The sequence below is a fragment of the Muntiacus reevesi genome, chromosome 1, assembly GCF_963930625.1.
Source record: "Muntiacus reevesi chromosome 1, mMunRee1.1, whole genome shotgun sequence".
Taxonomy (NCBI): Eukaryota; Metazoa; Chordata; class Mammalia; order Artiodactyla; family Cervidae; genus Muntiacus; species Muntiacus reevesi.
Window position 1 is genome coordinate 106,487,673 of NC_089249.1, and position 16,210 is coordinate 106,503,882.

General features: G+C 36.6%; 1 pseudogene; it reads right to left on the bottom strand.

Annotated features, from left to right (window-relative positions):
- Nucleotides 1-510: 510 nt before the first annotated feature.
- Nucleotides 511-1,159, bottom strand: LOC136163297 (zinc finger CCHC domain-containing protein 17 pseudogene; annotated as a pseudogene).
- Nucleotides 1,160-16,210: the final 15,051 nt, after the last annotated feature.

The following is a 16,210-nucleotide window of genomic DNA, read 5'->3' on the forward strand; positions in this document are numbered from 1 at the left end:
AGTCATCTTAGGGGGATGGAAGAAGTGAGCACCATGTTCTCCCTCATTCTGTGAGTCTCCCTCCGCCCCTGTGCTGGGTGGAGCAGAGACCGTCCACCAATCAGCCCGGGTGGGTAGGCCAACACGGAGGGACCAGTCACCGTGTTCAGTTACAGCCGGACTCACCCGCGCAGCAGTTCCTGTGGCTCTAGCCTGGTCTCCTGTGCAGGAATCTGGCCGTGGCAGCTGGGGAGGGTCATAGGACCCTCTGCTGAATGAAGCTGGGTGAATGAATCGGTGGGCTGCAGGGGTCACTTGCAAAGGAACCAAGAGTGATAAGGAAACAACTCAATTCAGGCATATGCTTTTAATACCTAACTTCCCAACTTGCCTGTGGCATGAGGGGTGCCATCTTCCACAGGAGAGAAGAGGGTGGGAGGCTTTATTCTTAATCCTGAGTCTTTCTAGGAGCCAGGGCTTCAAAGCACAGGCTCCTGGTTCCTTCTCTCAACCACTCTTTCTTCTCCACTCTCACTCCTTGTGCTGATTTTTCTTCTTTTTCTTCTTCTCTGGGGCCTTGCTGTCCTTTGGCATGGGCCTTGCCCTCTTGCCTGTATTGTTCTCAGAGTCTGAGCTGTCAGAGTCAGATGACTTCCTGTCTCTATGTTTCTTTTACTTCTTTCTTTTTCTAGAAGAATTTCTCCTGGGGTCAGGCTTTTCAAACTCTGCCTATTTTGCCTCTTCCTTCTCCTCTTCCTCATCGGGTATCAGAGAGTACTTGGTCCCACCTGGTTGCATGACACAATTCTTTGCAAAGTGGCCTTTACGGCCACACGTCTTGCAGGTAGTGTTCAGAATGGACTCGAGGCTGATCTTCTGCCCAGTGTAATCCTGGAAGGACGGCCTCCGCCTCTTCTTGCTCAATGATAACACCTTGTTGGGATCAAGGCCCTTCCCGGTCCCTTGGATGACAGCCTTCAGGGAGAGGGATACTTTAATCCTATCATTTTTCATCTTTGAGCCAATAAGCTTCACGCACACTTTGTCTCCAACATCTGCTATCTCAGAGGGCTTAACCACGCGGCAGGGTAAGTCTAGTTCGATGGACTAGACCTTGCTTCCGACAGCCTGGGCTTTTGATAAAGGCTCCATAGTCTGTGACCATAACAGCCTTTCCTTGGAAAATAGTGAAGAGAGCAGGCAAGTTCTCCACAGTCTTGGGTCTTCCTGAATTGATCCTCCATGTTCCTCCATTTCTCTCCTGCTAAAGTTAATTGAAGTGTTTCAGTGTCCGCCTCTGGTCTCCTCTCGCAGCATTGCACAAAACACCAAAACCCAGTCAGGCAAACCTGCCAATATTTCTATGATCATCTCTATTATTGTTACAAAAATTTGCTTCCTCACATAGTTTATCCTAATTGTTCCATTCTTTATTCAATCACTGGGTACTTTTCTGAAACTTATTTAGCTTATAAGCTACTTCTATGCCTTTATTTGAAGTAAAAATACTGTTTCAAACATATCGTGACAAATGAACATGGGATTCTTTTCTCTTTATGAAACATAGAGACTAGAAAGACAGTCGGTGCTTGGTTATTACTCTTAATATTTACATTAACATTAAAAATAGCTGATTTTCACATTCAGCACATCTCATTGGCATTCCCATGATGGAACATCCCCTCCTTTTCTGTGTAAATCTGATTAAGGGGCTGTTCCTGCTGTCAAAACTTCCATTCCATTTCAACAACAATCCTATTTACACAAGGACCTCAAGGTTGAACATTGAAAGTACCTAACCATTACTGAATATTGAATCATTTCTCTCCACATAAAATTGCAAATATGGTCTGAGAGCCAATTTCCCGATTACCTTGGTTGAGTAGGACTAATTACTTCTAAACTGGGTGCAGCCACGGCCTGCCAAAGCAATGCTGGATTCTTCCAATATCAGGAGAGCTCTGCCCACCCAGTGATTGTCTCATACTGAATGCTCTAAGATTACTCATGCTTATAGTAATGATTCACTTTTAAAATAATGCTAATTGCAAGCAATCATAATAGTACAATTTATTTGAATGCCTACCACATGGCAGGCATCACATAAAGTATCTATTATCTCATTTCATTTACTTCTGAAAATGTGGCAGGTATTATTATTGACACTTTATAAACAGGAAAGTTGAGTTTCATAGGGATTGTCACATACCCAAAGCCACAGAGCTAATAAGTTCAAGAGCCTAAGGCTATTTTATATTGATGCTTCACTACCATTTCCATGTTATCTTAAAACAACCAGTGAAGATAAATGATGCCTGAGAAGGGCATCAATTTGGAAATTAGTAGAACTGAGCTCTGTTCCTGCTTCAGCCACTAGCTGAAAGGTGACCTGAAACCAGCACCTTGCTTCTCATTTCCTTCATCTGTAGAATTAAGTGATAGAACTAGCTTTAGCCTTCTGTGATTTTAAGTATTCTCAGAGAAATTTTTGTTTGTATGTTTGTTTGTTTTGAGAAAGAAAATTGAAAAAAAAAATCATTCACAATAGTAATGTCATTGAACAATATTTCTCTGGTAATTCCAGTTTCTCATCTGATTTCATGGCTTCAATCACAGAACAGTCCTTTTCATATAAAAAGTCCATGTTCTGACCAGATCAGTGAAGCACAGAGAAAGACATGGAATTGAGTTATCATGGGTTAGACTCTTACAAAGTTTGAATTTAACTTCATGCACTTATTATGCAGCATATATAAAAAACTGAATGGATGATGTGAAGCAAGGTGGGAATTTAACACAAGCATAAAGGATATTTACAGTATGTGTGATGAAGCATAAAAATACATTTATCTCCCTCCAAAAGCAAAATGTTGGATATATTCATGTGAAACACCTTAGGCTATATCAAGAACACTATACTTAAATACATTTACATACTATTTAAGTACGTATATTGACTTAATCATAGCACCTCTAGGGATTCATGATAAGTTACAGAAATTGTTTTTCAAAGATAAGTGAATAAAAATTAACTATAGCACATCAGCAATTTCAGACACATATACATACCACTTTGAAAATCTGTGCTCTTGAAATGTTAACAGTTCCTTAAGCATTTCTCACAATGATGCATCCATATCACACATACAATTACCTAAACATATTGTATTTTTCTGAGAACATCAAACATCATTATGTCCCATGTCAATTTTGTAATATTTTGAAAGAACAAAATATGGTATAGTTAGCTGACATATTTTCCTTCGTTGAAAATATTCTTTTGTATGTAAACTCTTTACAGATTTTTCTCACCACTTTATCCTTTTCTGAAGTTGATAAAAATGTAAATGATGGCAAAGTGAAAAGAATTATCATTTCTTTCAGCAGTTATTAATCTGTGCCCTCATATTGGTATTGTGTAAATATAGACAGAATGCCACAATTTTGTACTACAAATAATAATAAATAATTGTTCCACAGAATTTGTAAGCACCGAGAACAACTTTTTAATATATGATTTTCACACACACAAAAATATGTCACTTTAGGCTATTTTAGGTTAGTAGACATTTTCACCAAACAAAAAGTGTAGTTAAGTTGGTTTCACTCATTTATTAATTTAACATGCATTTATTTGAACTCCTACTATGTGTCAGGCACTGGTGCTAGGGGTTTTTTTGCTAAAAATACAAAGTTGATGCTTACCCAAACCTCCCAGTACAATAAGAGAGACCAATAAACATAAACCAATAGTTCAGTTCAGTCGCTCAGTGGTGTCCGACTCTTTGCAACCCCATGAACTGCAGCAATGCCAGGCCTCCCTGTCCATCACCAACTCCTGGAGTTTACCCAAATTCATGTCCATTGAGTCAGTGACGCCATTCAACCATCTCATCCTCTGTCATTCCCTTCTACTGCACTCAATCTTTCCCAGCATAAGGACCTTTACCAATGAGTCAGCTCTTCGCATTTCAGATGGGCAAAGTATTGGAGTTTAAGCTTCAACATCAGTCTTTCCAATGAACACCCTGGACTGATCTCCTCTAGGATGAACTGGTTGGATCTCCTTTCAGTCCAAGGGACTCTCAAGAGTCTTCTCCACACCACAGTTCAAAAGCATCAATTCTTTGGTGCTCAGCTTTCTTTATAGTTCAACATTCAAATCCATACATTACTACTGGAAAAGCCATAGCCTTGACTAGATGGACCTTTGTTGACAAAGTAATGTCTCTGCTTTTTAATATGCTGTCTAGGTTGGTCATAACTTTCCTTCCAAGGAGTAAGTGTCTTTTAATTCCGTGTCTGCAATCACCATCAGCAGTGATTTTGGAGCCTAAAAAAATAAAGTCTGACACTGTTTCCCTATCTATTTCCCATGAAGTGATGGGACCAGATGCCATGATCTTAGTTTCCTGAATGTTGAGCTTTAAGCCAACTTTTTCACTCTCCTCTTTCACTTTCATCAAGGGGCTCTTTAGTTCTTCTTCACTTTCTGCTATAAGGGTGGTGTAATCTGCATATCTGAAGTGATTGATATTTCTCCGAGCAATCTTGATTCTAGCTTGTGCTTCATCCAGCCCAGCGTTTCTCATGATGTATTCTGTGTATAAGTTAAATAAGGAGTGTGACGATACACAGCCTTGATGTATTCCTTTTCCTATTGGGAACCAGTCTGTTGTTCCATGTCCAGTTCTAACTGTTGCTTCCTGACCTGCATACAGGTTTCTCAAGAGGCAGGTCAGGTGGTCTGGTTTTCCCATCTCTTTCAGAATTTTCCACAGTTTATTGTGATCCACACAGTCAAAGGCTTTGGCATAGTCAATAAAGCAGAAATAGATGTTTTTTCTGGAACTCTTGCTTTTTCGATGATCCAACAGATGTTGGCAATTTGATCTCTGGTTCCTCTGCCTTTTCTAAAACCAGCTTGAACATCTTTAATTTCATGGTTCATGTATTGCTGAAGCCTGGCTTGAAGAATTTTGAGCATTACTTTGCTAGCATGTGAGATGAGTGCAATTGTGTGGTAGTTTGAGCATTCTTTGACATTGCCTTTCTTTGGGACTGGAATGAAAACTGACCTTTTCCAGTCCTGTGGCCCCTGCTGAGTTTTCCAAATTTGCTGGCATATTGAGTGCAGCACTTTCACAGCATCATCATTTAGGATTTGAAATAGCTCAACTGGAATTCCATTACATCCACTAGCTTTTTTCATAGTGATGCTTCCTAAGGCCCACTTGACTTCACATTCCAGGATGTCTGGCTCTAGGTGAGTGATCACACCATCGTGATTATCTGAGTCATGAAGATCTTTTCTGTACAGTTTTTCTGTGTATTCTTGCCACCTCTTCTTAATATCTCCTAATTCTGTTAGGTCCATACCATCTCTGTCCTTATTGAACCCATAAACCAATAGAGAGAAAAGTAATTACAAGTTGTGAAAACTTCCACTGAGGAAATTAACACCTTGAGGAGACAGAGATGAACTGGAGGAAGTCAACTGAGATAAGGTGAATTTCTGAGATCATGAAAACCAAGAATGAAACCAATGCTTGATGAAGAGTGTTCTAAGCCAAGGCAGGATCAAGTGCAAAGACACTAAGACCTATCAAAATATTTTAGGGATACATTTTCTGCTTTGTCCTTCAGTTTCATTAAGTACTATGATTCTCTCCAGTATTCCAACTCTCTGCAGAAAGATTTGTAAAGGAAGATGTTTTTTAAAAGTTGTAGTAATTTAGAAAAATGAAGAAATTACTCCTAAAAAACAGCTTTAGGTGGGTGGATGAAGTACTGAATACCTAAAATATTATTACTTATTAGATGTTATAGCTTTAAGAAATATATCCCAAAGCAATGATCTCTGCTTGAATTTTCTGCTAACAATAATCTATATGATAGATTTGGGACTTCCCAGGTGATGTGATGTTAAAAGAATCCACCCGCCAATCCAGGAAGTTCAAGGGACACGGGTTTGATTCCTGAGTTAAGAGGATCCCTGGAGTAGGAAATGGCAATACACTCCAGTTTTCTTGCCTGGAAAATTCCATGGACAGCGGAGCCTGGTGGGCTACAACTCATGGGGTCACAGAAGATTCGGATACAAGTTAGCGACTAAACAATGATGAGAAGATAGATTAATGTGCTTTTATAAAACATGAAACTTATTCTGAAGATTTTCTGGCTTTAGAGGAGTAACTGTTCTTATTTGTTTCTTCTTATTTACAATGAATATATTTGAGTCGCAAATACACACCATACTTGGGGAAGACAGAAAAAGCAAAAGGTTTTTGTCAAAAACATCTAAAAATATTTTCATGTGTGCTTATTGTTTCAGCAAAAACACATGAACTATCTCAAAGATTGGTTTACTACACTATCCTGTCATTATATCGTACACATACATGGGTGCTAGAGAATGTTTTACTTTATTTTGAAATACATGGCACCACCAAAAAATTAATTAAATACATTCAATAAAATAAATATAGATGTTTTTCTGAAAATGAATTTTAATCAATTTTACACACACATTCATGATGATAATAACATATCTACCCAATGCCAAGACAATTTGATACAAAGTAGCAGAAAAATCAATTAAACTGGTTTTGTGTACAAAATATAAAGAATTGCCTTTTTGGTGATAATTCTGAAATTTGTGTATGTCCAAATGTCCTTAATTGACTAGTACATCGTGACAGTAATTAAACAGAAAATTGATTTAGTTCACTAATTTTACATTTCTCTATCAAATGATAATGCCATTAGATTTAAAATAAATTAAAGCTGGTATGTAAATTTGTAGCCTAGTAGTTGAAATAGGCCTCATTCAATCTTCAGATTATCTGATAATTCTCATTTAAATCAATTGTAAAACATAGATATCGGTTAAATGTTATTATTCAATCAATTTTAAAATTAAAACTTAATAGGGACTAGCACATCTTTTCTGATATGAAAGAACAGAATCCAGATTTGAAGAAGGTAAATTCTAGAGCAAGCCTTTTGTGAAAGTGAAAGATACCAGGAACTTCTCAGAAAAGCTCATAAAATATGATGTGACAATCTTAACTAGAGGCAAAAGCTTGAAAGTCAAAGTTAAATTCTTGTCCCATTATAATATAAAACTTTACCAGAAGAGTGAGTAGACACTGGGCACCTGAACATGGAAAAGAAAGAGGGAATGATTAACTCAGAAATATTTCACACATGTATTATCAACATGAGGCAGGTACATTGGAAAATATGTTTCAATTTCAATTGCAGTTTGCTTGTTAAGATTTTAAGCCCACTGCAATTACTTCCATTCATACAACAAAAGATGTCATTGAACATGCTTCAGTAAATCTTGTGTGAAAGACAAAATAAAGCAAATACTTATGCACAGATAGTGATTCAGGAAAACATGAAGATATGCTAACCTGGAATCCAACCATAGTAACAATTAAGGGGATTTCTGTGGTTTCACATTTCCTTATGAATACCTTCTGGTACTCATCATTCTTTATTGTAATTATTGTTTCACATACCATTTTTCTCCTCCTCACTAAGAGCTCCCTAAGTGATTTTCTCTCAATCATCTGTTATCTTTCCTGACTCTTTGGTAGGTATTCAGTAAATGTAAAAGGAAAGGATAAATGAATCAATGAGAAGAGAGAATGGTAATTGTAACCAAGATGAAATTAAAATCAGCTAAAGGACTTCCCTGGTGGTCCAGTCGTTAAGAATCTGCCTTTCAATGAAGGGTACGTGGGTTTGATCCCTGGTCAGGGAACTAAGATCCCACATCAGTTCAGTTGCTCAGTTGTGTCCAACTCTTTGCAACCCCATGGACCAGGCTTCCTGGTCCATCACCAACTCCTGGAGCTTGCTCAAACTCATGCCCATAGAGGCAGTGATGCCATCCAACCATCTCATCCTCTGTCATTCCCTTCTCCTTCTGCCATCAATCTTTCCCAGCATCAGGGTCTTTTCTGATGAGTCAGCTCTTCACATCAGGTGGCCAAAGTATTGGAGCTTCAGCTTCAGCATCAGTCCTTCCAGTGAATATTCAGGACTGATTTCCTTTAGGATGTACTGGTTGGATCTCCTTGCAGTCCAGGGGACTCTCAAGAGTCTTCTCCAAAACCACAGTTCAGCTTGGTGCTCAGCTTTCTTTATAGTCCAACTCTCTCATCCATACATGACTACTGGAAAAACCATAGGCTTGAATAGATGAACGTTTGTTGGCAAAGTAATGTCTCTGCTTTTTAATATGCAGTCTAGGTTGGTCATAGCTTTTCCTTCAGGGAGCAACCATCTTTTAATTTCATGGCTACAGTAACCATCTGCAGTGATTTTAGAGCCCAAAGAAATAAAGTCTCTCACTATTTCCATTGTTACCCATCTATTTGCCATAAAGTGATGGGACCGGATGCCATGATTTTCGTTTTTTGAATGTTGAGTTTGAAGCCAACTTTTTCATTCTTCTCTTTCACTTTCATCAAGAGACTCTTAGTTCTTCTTTGCTTTCTGTCATCTGCATATCTGAGGTGATAAAGCAGAAGTAGATGTTTTTCCGGAACTGTCTTGTTTTTTCGATGATCCAGTGAATGTTGGCAATTTGATCTTTGGTTCCTCTGCTTTTTCTAAATCCAGCTTAAACATCTGGAAGTTCACAGTTCATGTACCGTTGAAGCCTGGGTTGGAGAATTTTGAGCATTACTTTGCTAGCGTGTGAGTAGCTAAAGGCAAAGAAGAAAAAGAAAGACATACCCATTTGAATGCAGAGTTCCAAAGAATACTAAGGAGAGATAAGAAAGCCTTCCTCAGGGATCAATGCAAAGAAATAGAGGGAAACAATAGAATGGGAAAGACTAGAGATCTCTTCAAAAAACCAAGAGAATATTTCATGCAGATTGGCACAATAAAGGAAAGAAATGGTATGGACCTAACAGAGGCAAAATATATTTAAGAAGAGGTGGCAACAATACACAGAAGAACTGTACAAAAAAGATCTTCATGACCCAGATAACCACGATGGTGTAATCACTCACCTAGAGCCAGACATCCTGGAATGTGAAGTCAAGTGGGCCTTAGGGAAGCATCACTACGAACAAAGTTGGGGGAGGTGATGGAATTCCGATTGTGCTATTTCAAATCCTAAAAGATGATGCTGTGAAAGTGCTGCATTCAATATGCCAGCAAAGTTGGAAAACTCAGCAGTGGCCACATGACTGGAAAAGGTCCATTTTGATTCCAGTCCCAAAGAAAGACAATACCAAAGATCTCACATGCCACACCACAACTAGCGAGTCCAAGCACCACAACTGCTACAACTAGTGAGAATCCTGTGTGCTGCAGTGAAGATCCCAAGTGCCATAAGTGAGACATAGCAGAGCCAAAAATAACATTTAAAAATAAATGAATTTTTTTTAGAAACTGTTCCCCAAAATAAATTTTGGGGGAAAAAATCTAAGGTTTATTTTTAAAAAAATCCGCTAAAGCATAAAACAGAAGTTGGTTAGAGAGAGGGAAAAACAACCTTCTAATCTCAGTCCTGTTTACAAAACTATGGAGAAATGAAAAATGTTGAAGAATAAATTAAGAAACTATAAAATTTTGATATTTCAAAGTGCCTCAAAGATTTTTAATATTTTGGTAGGGAGACAGAAAAGGAGGTTGACAAACCATGATCTCCCTTAGGCACATCTGTATTCACATGAGAATATGCATCATACTTTCAACGCATGTTTGCACTCTTGCTTCATATCACAGCATCATGGTGTCATTGATTCCATTTCTGTTGATTGATCCTTGTGGTTCTGTGGGTCTGCCTCATCGTTGTACAGAAACTTAGTCTCATATGCTTTCTTATTTTAATAGTTGTCCTTCAAGGAATAAAGATGGGCTGTATGTAAGGATGCTGTTTCCACCAAAATGTCATCTTAGCCAGTATAGAAGGGTAAAAATAGAAACAATTTTGGATAACCAACAGTAAGAGTAGCCATCTGTTTCTCACAAAGATAACTGTTTTCCTGTTTCTTTCTTTAAAATAATCCATAAGATTCCATTTCTAAAATCTAAAACCATGATATTTCTCCAAATAAAACTTATAGTTTATAATCAAATAATTAACTTGTAAACACCCTGGATAAACTTTAAATAGCTCATCAAATACTGCTGGTGTATCCTTTACACAATTGACCCAGCAGCCATTTGAAGACTTGCTGAATGATTGAGCTACTGTATTCCAGACTGAGGAAGTGATCAAAATGAGGAAAACGAGAAGAGTACCACTCCAAATGGTGTTCCAACTAAACAGTACAAGTTGGTACACAGCAAATAGTGAATAATTTCACCACTTTTCCAAATCCATATGGATGTGAAAAGGGAGATGCAAACACCTAAGGAACACCTATTTCTTAAGAGAAAATGAAAGAAGATAGATTAGGATACTAAAAGCTACTGTGTTAACTGATAGGAAGTTACAACTTAAATTTTACTAAGTTCTCTGTTATCTAAAATAATTTAATTTGGGATATTATAACTATAACAATGCCCTATAACCTCACAAAGTGAATGACATAATAGAACAAAAATAGTCTATAGAATATGTTGAAATACTTTGAATTGATTTCAACTGCATTTATTCTTTTTTCAAGTCAAAATTAATAAAAATACAAACACACTCCAAGTATTATCTAGTATTTCTTTATGGTGTAAATCCCACAATTTTATACTGAGGTCACAGTTGCTTTTTAAAATTTCAGTAGAACAGAGAAACCTAAAAATTTATTTAAAGACCTAACATTTAGAACTTATTTAAATTATCATATTAGGTCACATACACCTGCTTCTATCATTGAGAAAAATTCTAATCTCATAGAAATCTAGAGAAATTTTGTGAGCATATGTGTGCATGTGTGCAAAATATAGCAGATGATTTATTTGCTAGTATCACAAAAATTCCTAGCCAATTTCAGACAAAGCAAGGTATTATATTCTTGCATGGTTTAGACCTCAGAAACATATGTCAATGCCAAGTTTACTAATTGTGCACCCAGTACAAATATTGGAAAGCTCAGTCAAAACAACAGAACTCTGAAGTACAAAGTAAATGTAGGCATAAAGAAAAAATTATAGGGCAGGTTTTGGTTTTCCCTTATCTATGTTAGCTACTTTTTCCTTCTCAGCATGTTATTATGAAGCTGCTTGGTGGTGGAGGTGGTGCTTAATCGTGCCTGACTCTTTGCCATGCCACGGACTGTAGCCCGCCAGGCTCCTCTGTCCATGGAACTTTGCAGGAAGAAGAATACTGGAGTGGATTTTCATTACCTACTCCAGGGGATCTTCCCGACCCAGGGATGGAACCCACATCTTTTACATCTCCTGTGTTGGAAAGTAGACTCTTTACCACTATTGCTAGCTGGGAAGCCCTGCTTGGAATATATAGCAGTATAAATGATACATAAATAGAGATAACTCTGGCGATAATTGAGTCAATGCAACTGTTTAAATCAATGCTGACTTTTGCAGAATATTATAGCATGCAATGCTATATCTGTCTCCTGTCTCCTCTACCCTGGTGTAGAATACAAGCTACAGGAAACAGAAGAGACTCTAGACATAATTTTAGAAATAGTATCTTAGAAACGTGTATAAGTGGTTGTTCAAGTGCAAGGCAAACAACTGAAATTCCATATTTAAGTTTGCAGGGAAGTCCTAAATATGTTCTGTCCTTAACATTGTCCACATTTCTTAAAAGCAACACTCCACCAACAAATTGTAAGTAAAAATGTCAAACTCCAGAATCTTAAAATTTACCGACCAATTTATTTTTAAACTGAAACTACCTCAATTTTAACAGCATTGCTATAATACTGAAAAGGTATGGGGCATTTTCTATGAGTCAGGCACAGTGCTTAGTTGAAATGAATTCTTTTATTTAGTTCTCACAGTCACCCTGTGAGATAGGCATTATTTTTCTATCTTATGGATAGAAAACGGGCACAGAGAGGTTAAGCCATTTGTCCAAGAGAAAACATTAGCAATGTCAGAAAAGGTCTTTTAAAAAAGCAATCCGACTGAAGTGCCCTTTCTGAAATTTATTATTGTGCTTTGCTGCTTCTCTTAGAATAATCTACCTAAAACATTCTGGTACTTCTTATTTTAAGAAATGAAGAAAACTCACAACATTTAAAAGGAGTTCTCTGATAGCCAACATCAAGATTTAGTTGCTTCAAATGACTTTTGATATAGCTGTTTTTTCCCTAAAGGCTTTGGTAAAAATTAGTAGACCAAGAATTGTTGATTAATGTAAATCATTTTACCAGTTCAGTGAAAATTAGTGTTATTTTTCCTTATAAACTGATCAATGCATTTCTAAGGTATTTTACACTTCACTTTTAGCCTTTCTTTGTAGGAGAAGTATTGATAATGCCTTAGCCTGTATGAATAACTCATTTTGAAAATCAGAAAAGCCTATTTCAAGTATCAGTGTCAGTTGAAATCATGAAAATTAATCAAAATATTGGCAATCATGAATATGTAGATGTTTAATTCATGTTTGCTGTAAGTTCAAATGGATGAAATCACTTATTCAAATATTAAATCATCCTTTCACCTGGAGAGTTAAGTCTCAGCTATGAATGAGAAAGGCTACATAGATTGGATGTAGTAAAATTATTATTTTTATGCTGAGATATTACACCGATGAACTGAAAAATAAATTTTTACGCTACAACTATGAACTAATATGCTTTTTTTCATTTATGGAATCTAGTTTAGGTTGAAAAACTGAAAACCACTGTTTTTTTTTTTTTTAAACTTTTTATTTTGTATTGGGGTATAGCAGTTTAACAATGTCAAGTTTCAGGTGAACAATGAAGGGACTCAGCCTTACATATACATTTATCCATTCTCCCCCAAACTCCCCTCCCATCCAGGCTGCCACAAAACATTGACCAGAATTCCATGTGCTAAACTTGTCCTTGTTGGTTATCCATTTTAATTATATAATAGTGTGTATATGTCCATCCCAAAGTCATCCCTATCTTTCCCCTCATCCTTCCCCCTTACGGCATTCAGAAGTTTGTTCTCTGTTTTAAGTCTCCTGGAAATCACTTGTTTCATATCTAAGTATTTTACATGGAAGTGTCATAGGTCTAATATACTCTACTTCTCTACTTGTGCCTGTGTGCATATCTGCAATTGTCATTCATGAAAACAATGAGGGCACGGGTGTTAAACCTGATTGCTGTCTTATATCCTCACAGCCAATTCATTCTCAGCGTGTAAAGTTACATAATGGATGTGTTTAGGGCCTTTATCTCTCTCTCTCAAGTTTCTATTATACATGGATCTCCCCAAGATCACATAGGGGAGAAAATTCTTACATGTTCTACGTAACAGTCCAGTTTTTATAACCTATGAAAATCAGAAGACTGGTTTTCTTTGTAGCTTTTTCCCTTCCACTTCTGGTTGTAAGGTTTATAAAATTAGTTTGTTGGAGATATAAATAATATACTCTAAATTATTCTTGACACCTATTTCCTTTCATGATTAACAAATAAATGTCTTTGGGATGCTTGGCTGCCCTGTCAGGTGGTATATACATGTTAAATAATGCTGTTTACATAACTTACAAAGAACATGAACATACATAGCCAACATCTGCTGCCTCATATATATATAGTTTGAAAAACTCTGAAATATATATCCACATTTTGAAGGTTTTTCAAATTTTCATAATTATGTGTTTCACAGTAATTCAAGTTCAATAACTATTCTAGATGACTTGTTTAAAAAAGTCTTCCTCCCATTCCACTATAATGCTGATTTTAAAATAAATGATTAATTACATCTATAATGGAGCTTATTTTTTCAAAACAAAAAAGCCTTTGAATATTTTAAACAACTCACAGATTTTTAAGTTGTACATGTATATATATATATATTTTTCCAAAATTGTGATAAGAAAACTTGACATGAGTTCTACCCTCTTAACACAACTTTACAATACAATATTGTTAACTATAGACACATGTTGTCCAGCAGATTGCTGTTCTTTATTTGTTTTACTTACTGGAACTTTATACCCATGGGTTAGCAACTCTAAATTTCTCCCTGTTCCCATCCCCTGGCAATGACCATACTACCCTTGGCTTCTGTGAGTTTGCCTATTTTAGATACCTTATATATGTGGAATCCTGCAATACTTGTACTTCTATAACTGACTTATTTCACTTGGTATAGGGTTCTTTTATGTTGTCACATATTGCAGAATTTCCTTTTAAAGCCTGAATAATATTCCATTGCATGCATACACTTTATTTTCTTTAAACATTCATTTTTAAATGGACATTTAGGTTGTTTCCACATGTATGAACATGAAAATGCTAGTAACTGAGATGAGATCCTGATTTCAGTTCTGCTGGATAAATACCCAGGAGTAGAACTACTGGATCGTGTGATAGTTCTATTTTTAACTTTTTAAGGAACTGCCTACAGTTTTCCACAGCAGCTGTACCATTTTACATTTCCACCAACAGTGTATAAAGGTTTCAATTTCTCCACAATCTTCAGCAACATTGTCTTTTTTTTATAATAATCATTCTAACAGATGATAGGTGATATCTCATTATGGTTTTGTTCTTCATTTTCCAGATGATTACCTGTGTTGAGTTTATTTTAATATACCTGTTGGACATGTGCGTATCTTCTTTGGAAAAATGTCTATTCAGGTCATTAACCCCTTTTAAACAAAATTTCATTATTAGACTTTTCTGCTCTGGAGTTATAAGAATTTCTTATGTATTTTGGAAATTAACTCCTTATCAGATATGTATTTTGTAAATATTTACTCCCATTCCATAGTTGCTTGTTCATTCTGTTATTGTTGTTCCATAAAGATACACACACAAAAACCTGTTAAACTAAAAACAACTTTAGTAAAGTTGTAGGATACAAAATGAACAGAAAAACTCAGTTGCATTTCTATGCACTAACAATGAACTATCTGAAAAGGAAATTGGGAAAGTAGAAAATACTTAGAAATAAACTTAACTGAGGAGATTAAAGAAGTACACTAAAAACTACAAAACATTGATGAAAGAAATTAAGGAATGAAGTCACAAACAAACAAGGAAATATTGTGTTAATGGATTAGAAGATTTAATATTGTTAAAATATCTGTACTACTCAAAGAAATCTACAGATTCAACACAATCACAATCAAAATCCCAATGGCATTTTTTTACAGAAATAAAAAAAAACTCTAAAATTTACATGGAATCTTAAAGGGTCTACAAGAGCTAAAAAAATCTTGAAAAGATTAGCAAAGCTGGAGGCATCACATTTCCTGATTCAAAGTATATTACAAAACTACAGTATGGTACTGGCATGAAGACCGATGTGTCAACCAAAGGAATGGAACAAAGAGCTGAGAAATGGGTCCACATGGTAGTGTACAGATGAGTGTGGGCTGGGTGTGTCAATGTAGAGTAGATACCTAATGGACGCTGCTGCATAGGACAGGGAGTTCACCTGGGAACTCTGTAATGACCTAGAGGAGTGGGATAGGGTGGGGATTGCAGGGAGGCTCGAGATGGGGGGATATGTGGATACTTATCGCTGATTCACATTGCTGTACAGCAGAAATGAACGCAACATTGTGAAGTAGTGATTGTTGTTGTTTGAAACTCAGTCGTGTCTGACTCTTTTGCCATCCCATGGACTGTAGACCACCAGGCTCCTCTGTCCATGGGATTTCCCAGGCAAGAATACTGGAGTGGGTTGTCATTTCTTTCTCCAGGGGATCTTCTCCACCCAGGGATTGAACCTGAGTCTCCTGCATTGGCAGGCAGATTCTTTACCACTGAGCCACCAGGGAAACCCTAAAGTAATTATATACCAATTAAAAACAAATAAATAAAATACATATTAGAGATCCAAAATGAAAGAAAGAAAGAAAGGAATCCACATGTTTATAACAACTGATATTCCACAAAGGTACTACTCATGCATACTAGACACGGGATAGTCTCTTCAATAATGGTGTTAGGAAAACTGAGTATCTATATGCACAGGAATGAAATTAGACCCTTATCTTACACTGTGGAAAAAAAAAAAGAAAGAAATCATCTCAAAATGGGCCTAAAGAGTTAAATGTAAGGCCTGAAACTGTAAAACTTCCTACAAGAAAACAGCAAAAGCTTCATGACATTGATCTTAGCAATGACTTCTTTGATAT